At 40.9% G+C, this 9146-nt stretch overlaps 1 long non-coding RNA gene across 1 annotated transcript; it reads right to left on the reverse strand.

Moving 5' to 3' along the window:
- Nucleotides 1–319: 319 nt before the first annotated feature.
- LOC130388358 (uncharacterized) lies at nucleotides 320–8877 on the reverse strand. The gene is made up of 3 exons (XR_008896405.1): nucleotides 8482–8877; nucleotides 1345–1546; nucleotides 320–1142 (listed from the first exon to the last, which is right to left on the reverse strand). It is a non-coding gene; the product is annotated as an uncharacterized LOC130388358 (long non-coding RNA).
- Between the last annotated feature and the right edge of the window lie 269 nt (nucleotides 8878–9146).

The following is a 9146-nucleotide window of genomic DNA, read 5'->3' on the forward strand; positions in this document are numbered from 1 at the left end:
GACGCATCCGCCCTCCACAGTAGCTAATGCTGGGTTTTGCGTAACATATGCACGCAAAATGGTCATTTGGCATATGTACTGCACGCATTTTGAAAGTGTCAAACCGTGCGATCTGTACGCATATTGGTTAGACTGGGTTGCAACCAACAGACTGGGAAGTAGAGACTTCATGTTACTGGGCTCCTTTACTGTGGAACCAGCTCTCTCCATGGGTCAGAGAGGCACACACTCTAACTAAATTTAAGTAGAGCCCCCCCCCCCCCCCCACACACACACATCTTTCGCACATTGTAGATTGGCCTTGGCGTCTCGCAGTCTCTCCGTGTTTCCACAGATTCTCCACAGCTCCATCCCTCTGCAATTTTTCCCCAGTTAAAAGGGTTTTCCTGGGAGTTTTTACTCAGTGGATAAGAGGGTTTAAGGGAAAAGGATGTTGTTATGATGCTCATGCTATGTAAAGCCCTTTGAGACAACTGTTTGTAAAAACGGGCTATACAAATAAAATTGCGTTGCCTCGCCTAACCAGCTCGGACTGTAATTCATATTCATGCTACTAGTTTGATCATTGACTGACTACATGAATTGTTGCACAGAGGAGTCATTATTATTATTATAGTCAAACTGTATGGGGTATATACAAATTTGATGTTGTTTTTTTTTTACACTTTTATTTGAACAGAGTGAGAGACGAATTAGGTTAACAAAACATCTAAGAACATCTAAGCCGTCTAACACATTAACAACGCAACATTAGAACATCAAAAAAAAACTTTTCAACTAACATACAGGAAGCTCCAGGCCAGACCCTGCATAGCTTCTGCGATCCGACAGATCAGGCTACACATGTCTTCTCACAATGTCAATAAGATCCCTAATTCCATTTTGGAAATGGGTTGGTTCATAGTTGACGGTGTGGTTATAGAATTCCGAAACGTCGCTGTACTGCTGTGCAAATTCATGTTCAGCTACTGTCTGGTTTTCAGCTGTGGAGAATGGATTTCTCCCAAACATTGACACTTGTGTCAAAGAGGACCCCACTTCCTGCAGGTAAGTGTGTGCAGCTCCTGCAGCCTCTGGCAGACAATCTGCTGGCGCTTTCTTTGGGCATCCACCCAGAGTCAGTTGATCTGGGATGCCCTTGCCTAAAAGAAGCAAATCATAACACAAATCAGGTTTGGGTAATTAACATATTACCATCATGCATATCAATCCAACTCAGTTTGTAACCCTTGTAAGCCCTTGAAAAAAAGTTTATTCAAGTGAGCTGTTAGTAAAAAGTTACAAGTATTCAGTTTACTTTTATGTTCTTATAGGGTTATACAGAAAAAAACGTGGTATGCTAACCTTGGATCCTGTGTGCATTCCAGGACTGCACCATCCGGTTAAGTCCAATCTGAGCCACCTGACAGGTAAGCGTGGACACACAATACCGTGGCAAGTTGTCCTCCATGTTGAGTTCCTCCTGGTCTACAAGGTGGATGAGAGCCCTTTTCAGAGGGTAGTTTACCCTGTTAACATCTGGCCACATCCTTTCAATTATATGATTCTGTAATTTCAAAAGAGTAAAAACAAAATGTTACATTTAATTTCAATAATGACAATTACCATCTGCAGCTTATCGTAATCATTGAAAAAAATAAATAATAATCAATAACCCAATTAGTTAGGTGATTTTTCATGCATGGGAAGTAGGATTTCCACAGAAGCAGAAGAAGGTAGGCAAGGCAATTTTATTGAATTATATTTTATTATTATACCTCGACCTCCTCTTACAGATTTCTATACATTGTAGTGCAAGTAAGAAGAAGAAGAAAACTGTAGATAACAATAAGGCTGGGACCCTATTGCTCATGCTGCCTGGCCCCTAATTACCATTAACCATTACAAATGAGAAATTATCTTCCTGAAATATGGCTTTGTATTTGTACATCTATTGTGGCATCAGCTAGACAAATAATGCATATCTTTGACCCTTGGAAATAGCAAGCAGTCTTTCAGAGAAGAACAGTTTACTTGAATTTACTCAGATCCCTATCAGCTGCAGCAACGATACTATTCTTACTGGGCTCTGACCATACCATTGTGCTGACAGAGAAATCAATATTATCAGCTAGCAGCTGAGTGATTAAGGGAAAGAGGACAACGAGCCAACTGACATGTGTTGACGATGTTTGCAGGTACGGCTCCCTTGCTGTGTTATTTCTGTAGCCTGCCAATTTCTCCTGCATGAAAAGAGTCAAGAAAAACTCTCTTCCGTGGTCCACTCGTATTTGGTCCCACATTCCGTGCTGTAGGACAGCACTTCTGCAAAACAGCAATACACAAGTGTTACAGTTATCAACACTATTTCATATTTGTGTTTACATAAGCATTGTTGAAGCCAATTTTCACTCTTGGTTAATAAATTACTTAATCACAGACAGCATTGTGTAACTGTCACCATTTTTTTATTTTTTTTTTAATATCAGTTTGTTTCTTCCCAGATAAGGAGGGGTAAAACCAGAGCTATGATAAGCCAATGTGTTTCACTTAAAGCAACCCAGAGGAACTTTTAACTGGTTATGAACCAGTTTCTGTTTAATACTGATGCTTCTATATGACCTGCACCAGCAAACGAGAGCATCTGTGAAAAGATTGGTCATTTCTATATGGAGAGAGCAGAACTGGTAATGTCTCTGAAAGGGTGCTGTAATGGTAATGCAGCAGATTTAACTGAACACAGATGTGTGTGGAATAAGAGTGAGAGAGATACAATGTTATAAGTATTTTATGATGATTTCATGTTCTAAAGCATAAATAAACAAGTCCAAACTTTCGCACAGTCCTGTGAGAAGCTGCTGCATTGAATGCAGTCCAACATTTAACATGAAAAATATTTTTACAGAGCGCAGCAGCGGCACAGTGTGACACATGAAAGTTTTTGTTGGGGCTTTAATCAATGAAACAGTAAAACAATATCTACTGTTTGCAACTACATCATGGAACATAGAGCACAGAAAGTTACCTGTACACCTCTTGATATATTGTCAGGTTGTTTTTGACAGGCATAGTGGAATGGCTGACAATTTTACTGGAGAAACCGTCAACAGCAAGGACATGGGTCACCCCGAACATCACCATCTAAGTGCAGTTTGTGACCCATGCACTCGGCACTGTATGGCACTGGATTTAAGTTCCTTGATCTCTGAGTAATCAAGCAAAAAACAACAAATAAGAAAGAAAAGTTAGGGCACTTTCACAATGAACTACACTACAAGAATCCTATTAGCGTTTCATAACAACTACCTGATGACGATCTGCATGATATGGCCTGTTAATATGTCTGAGGACACTACCAACGCGCCCCTCAGATGCTCTGATACCTTTGGAGGACAGGTAGCCAGTCATCATTCTTCTTCCATATGATGGTCCAGTCTGAAATTGAAGACGAATATGCAATCCTTTTTTGTATTCCTATTACAAACCAATTATTACACACACCATCTTATTTTGGACAGATTCTATACAAAGGTTATTGCAAGTTTTGTCATCTTATGACATGGAATAATGCATTCTTCATTTAGGCTTGTGTGATTGCTACAGTGCATGGATCTGTGAGGAACACATCGGTTACAAGAGAAAGCACTGTTGTTTTTCCTAATTGTTGTTGCACACCATTTTTTTTACATGTAGGCTACAAACGCCACTGGTCACTACCTGCAAGTACACTGCGGTTAGCAATCATACAAATTAATCAAAATGCTGTTGCTTACCTCATTAATTGCTTGAGCAATCTCGCTCTCCAGTTTGGAGTCCTGCAATCGTTCTCTTCCTATACCGTTTTGCACGGAAAATTTACGAATGTTTGCTTTGGAAAAGCCTTTGGTCAATCCACATTCCAGGTGGAGATGACTGGAAATTTCTTCATCAGAATGGCCGTTTCGGAGCATACTTTCAATTATTTCTCGGTAGGGTGACAAACTGGACTCCATTTCATCTAACCGCCTACCGTCTTCTTCTTCTTTTGCTTTGGCAGGTTTTTTCACATTCTGTCATGTGCAGAAGCAATCCGCCAAAAAGTTTGCGTTTTCAGAAATCTCCACTTTGGCCGGAGTTTTTAGAAATGATCGTTTTCTGTGACAAAAACTGCGTTTTCGTGTAAATGAGAGGCCAAACCGTGTGAAAATATCTGCGTTTTCCCTTCGTGTAAACGGGGCCTTACTCTTAAAATGGACGATATGCGTGTCGACAGGATCGCCCGCATTTTCCAGGTAAGTGATTCAAACTGCTAGCTTAACTTCGCCTGTCTGTAACATTTTGAGAAGAAGACATCGAGCATAAGAAATAATGCAGGTGCAATAGTGCACACAAAAATATATTATTGATACTTTTTACAATGTAGTTACTACGACGGAGTATTAGGGCCACACGTGAAGATTATTATTTTTTTTTGCCGTGACGAGATTAAAATCGACACGTCGACTTTAAAGTCAACATGTCGACGTAAAACTCGAAATGTCGAGGATAAAGTTTAAACGTCATGTCGACTTTAATCTCCACGTGTCCATTTTTCGTTCCTCTGTCAGCACGCAGACGCTCCGGGCATCCTCCCAAGCGTGCAGCGGATGACACGAAGTAGTCGGCAATAACCCTGGGGTCATTGTTTGTGGTCTAGGCCTTCATCCAAACAATATAGCGACGGAACGGAAAATGCACACGTCGAGATTAAAGTCGATATGTTTCAACTTTATTCTCGACATTTCGAGTTTAAAGTCGACACGTCGAGATTAAAGTCGACATGACATTTCAACTTTATTCTCGATATTTCGAGTTTAATGTCGACATGTTGACTTTAAAGTCGACGTGTCGATTTTAATCTCGTCACGGCAAAAAAAAAAAAAATTCTTCACGTGTGGCCCTAATACTTTCTTCTAGGTCAGCATGGATAGCCTGTATATCACTGATGCGACAAACGTTGCAATTTTTCCGATCGAGAGTGGGTGCTTCAGCTCCCTGGACCTGTTTGACCATGGTCATTACGAAATTCATGGAGACGTTTGGGACACTGTAGGGGCCCCGACAGCCCCAGCCCCAGCTCCATCGAGGCAATTTGCCTTTCGCAGTAGTCAGCCTGTGACTACTGAAAACATGAGCATGCTGTCGAGATCAGTGAGGACGCCTCGGTCATTTCAAAGGCAAGGATGCATTGGGGTCATAATTTAATGTGCTTATTACAATGGTAAAAGTGCTCAAGTTAACTCATTTACAATCTCCTTTTAGTAAGCAGAAAGAGCATACTGGTTGTAAGCAACTTCAGAATCACAAGGTACTGAGCCTTGCGCTTTAAAGTTGTTAAAGAATACCTAATGTACAATCAATATCCACATAGCTTCAGATTATCAACAATAATCAGATGAGGTACTCAGAGTCTAGAGTTCAATATTACTGTAAGCACTAGCTATTGGATTTAAAACTCCCTATTTATGAGAGAAGTTGGAGTAGTGACAGATGATCTGGGTATGCTGCAGGTGTGTTCGATTGTGATGAGCCTCAAGTATGGGCTGAACTAATATTCAAGTCAGCATGTGTGGTGCATTCAGAGTTTTACATGGGCTCACACTTTGGTCCGTTGGGACAACTGAATCACTGTAGTGTAGACTGCATGTTGTTATGTGGTAGCTTGGTTTGCTTCACTGTTTGTTTATGTATTACAGGTCCATTCAAGTGTCCGAAGTAATGGAGGGGAAGCTTATATCAACAAGGGTTGTTATAGTGCGATTCAATGAAGCAGAGGCAAGTGTATCTGCCATCCTGGTGAAGCTGAAGGTGGCCATGGGAGACGAGGACGACTACATCCTTACAGACACACTCAGCAATGAAATTGTGGAGTCAGAAGGGACAACTGGTGAAAAATATATTTTTTAATTTAATTTTCATACTACACTGTATAAATGCAAATAGTCTGAGTAAGTATTGACTGTACAACAGTGTTTACTCTTGTTATTCTCTCTGTGTCTTTATTCTGCATTTCTCTCTCGAAGGGTCTTTGTACTGGAGGCAGAATTCACGGAAAATCCATGCTATTGAGAGTACCGCATACCGGCAATGGCGTCGACGACGATCAAGTAACAGGTATTGTTTAGATAGCAAAACATATTTTTTCCCCAACACCCCATAGCAGGTCCTGGGTTTGAATCCTGGCTTGGGCAGGAACTTTCAATGAGGAGTTTGCACGTTCTCCCCGTGCCTGTGTGGGTTTCCTCCAGGGGCTCTTGTTTCCCCCACTATAAAAACATGAAGATTAAAGGGATATTCCGGCTCCCGGTGGAGCCACAAGAGTTTGTGCTCAGGGATGTTTGATGCATTGTATCATGGGTTGGGGTCCTATTTGTGCTGTTCCTGAAGTTTGGGGCTGCTCTGACCATTATTTGTGGATATGAGAGGCTTTTTGATGGTGGTTTCTTGGTGGACGAATGGACAACATTATATTGCAATCGTGCAGTCTTTGCTGAAGTTGCAAGGGTTAGCATGGGTTAAACTTATGCCCGAATATCCCTTTAAGTCAATCCTCCAGTGCTTCGCCATCTATGTCTCCATTTCACCCTCATTTTTCATCTGAAATTACCTTGTCATAGCTTGAACTTTTACAATGCAGTCATTCTCAAATAAACTGTTCACATAGTTAAGAAAATGTAAAGCTATTTTATTTTATTTTCCATCATGCTATCATTTATTCAGGGACTTTTTATTTGCTAATACCTATCTGTGCATACAACTAAATTCCTCATAATTATTTCTCAAATGGCTGCAATTTCTTGATCTGCTAACTATATGTAAAATGTGCCAAATACAGAAATGACCATGTCCAAAGGCTGAGGGACAATGTGGAGGAACTGCTGGAGGCATCCCAAGGGCTGGATGAAGTGGCTAAGAAAATAACTGACTTGGTGACCGTCAGCCGTGGTTCGTCACCAGTTTGGCCTGAATTCAAACAGGCATTCATCTGTTTGATTTGCAGAGGTACTGTTTTCATTCTGCATGTTTGAATATTGCTCAGTGTAACACAGAAGTAATCTAACGTAGTATTACAATTAGTGTTTGAGCAATTGTTTATTTGTCTTTAAGTGACAATCAAGGATTTAGACAAATGAAAAAACACTTGAAAACAGAAATGAGTTCAGGCAGTAATACAGTGAGAGTCGAGAATCCAGACATTTTATAAAATAAATAATGCCTTAAAAAACTATTATTTTCAACCAGAACCCTTGGTCTTTTTCAACCTATATGATCTTTTCAAATTTGAATGATCATCAGTAAGCACACTTTATTGTGTGTTAACTTCACGGGTGGCAAAAGTAGACTTTCAATAATTAATGGTTGGGTATGGGATTTGCGAAACGCCAGCAGATTTTGAAAATACACAACTCAAATGGTCCTACCCCCTCTCCTTCAACGCTGACTCTGACCCATTCCAAGTACATGAACGCACAATCATGCACGAGCGCGAACACAGATGCGCGAGAGCGAGCCAGGCTAGCTAGGTTAGAGTTTAGGGTTGTCTTCTATTGCTAGATCCAAATGTGGATTAGCTAGTTAGCTAGCTCCAGTAGCTACTGCAGGATAAAAACAAACAGAAGCTTGCTCTGGGTCACGAGCTTTGAGTATGTGCACGGAGGGGAGCGGGGGAGGGGGACTGCAGTTCGACCGTTTCATTGATGTAGTTACTGTCCAATGCCACTCGGTGGTTCTGGAAATCATTGGCTGGAGTTTTTAGAGCCCTGCCCATTCCACAGATGATTGACTTGAATTGTCATGTCAGTACTTCTAACTCAGTGGCTGTAAGTGGGTTATGATAAGGATTTCAAGTAATTTTTCAAAAATGTCCAAAAAAGATAATTCCATACCCAACCTTTAAGTTGAGTACAGATACTTGTGTATAAGAAATACTTGGTTAAAAATTGAAATACCGATTCAACTTCTAAACTTGTACTTGCATAAGTACAGAGCCTTTAAAGTTCAGGCTCTGAAATGTAGTGTAGCGCCCCCTAGCGTGTCTAGCTTTTAGTGTGGAGTGCGCTCCCGAATTCTTATAATGGCGAGAGATCTCTCACTCTAAGGTTAGTTAATGCACTAATAGTAATTCACTAAATGTAATCAAATTTCTTAAATTAAATTAAACTTTTATATGAACCTCACTATTTTAACCTTATTAAATAGCTAGTCACATTACCAGTGTAATAAACAACAAATTAAATATTATATAAATCAGTATCCTTTAAATGAGACAACTGTAAACTTGTAAACCAATACTTTCTATCAACACATCAGTATCAAAATACCCAATGAAATACACAACATCCAAGAGAAATACGTTTGAACTATTTACTATTAGACACACACACATACAAATATACTGTTTCAATTCCTTGGTATTCACTCAAACGGTTCAGTCCTAAACTAAGCCGGCATTTAACATTTAACTAAAATAAATGGGTACCCAACCAGTTGTCTTGGGAAGAGATGCAGGCCTGTAGCGTTGCTGGGGAGCGGAGAGACCTTAAACAGGAGTGCACGCTGTTCTGGCGGGCTGGTGAAGACGGCAAAGCAAAGCCGAGGATCCACACAAGTCGTTCCAGACAATGCACTCCGGGCGGCCGAGCAGGCTACTCGCTGGCAAAGTCGTTGGAAACTCTTCTTGCTGAGTCGAGCTGACTAGCTTTCCGTTGTCTCCTCGTTGAGAACGCTAACCGAGTTCTCCTCAGTAGTTGGACATAACTTACAAGCTACTTGCCGTAAAATGTCCATAAGACTCACTGTCCGTGCAGTCCAAAAGCACATTTACCACTATAAGTCTAAACTTGAGTTATTACCACTTATTATCACTATCATGCACACGCCATTCTCCTTCTCTCCCCTCACTCGTTTCTTCTTCTCTCCCCTCACGAACTCTCACCCCGACGTCTGATTGGTTCTTACTCCAAATACATACATTTAACTTAAAGGCCCACTATGCAACTTCGGGCATTTCTTCGCTGTTTTCTTGGTTTTGGCACGCACATTTCTCTACACAGCGCCCCCTACAGCTTCGTAGTAGATATTTCACAACACTGTCGTAACAACTCGTTGACGACCCTTCCCCATGCACTTCTACGCGAGCCATGTGCATT

Source organism: Gadus chalcogrammus, chromosome 8 (assembly GCF_026213295.1).
Source record: "Gadus chalcogrammus isolate NIFS_2021 chromosome 8, NIFS_Gcha_1.0, whole genome shotgun sequence".
In the NCBI taxonomy this organism is placed as follows: domain Eukaryota; kingdom Metazoa; phylum Chordata; class Actinopteri; order Gadiformes; family Gadidae; genus Gadus; species Gadus chalcogrammus.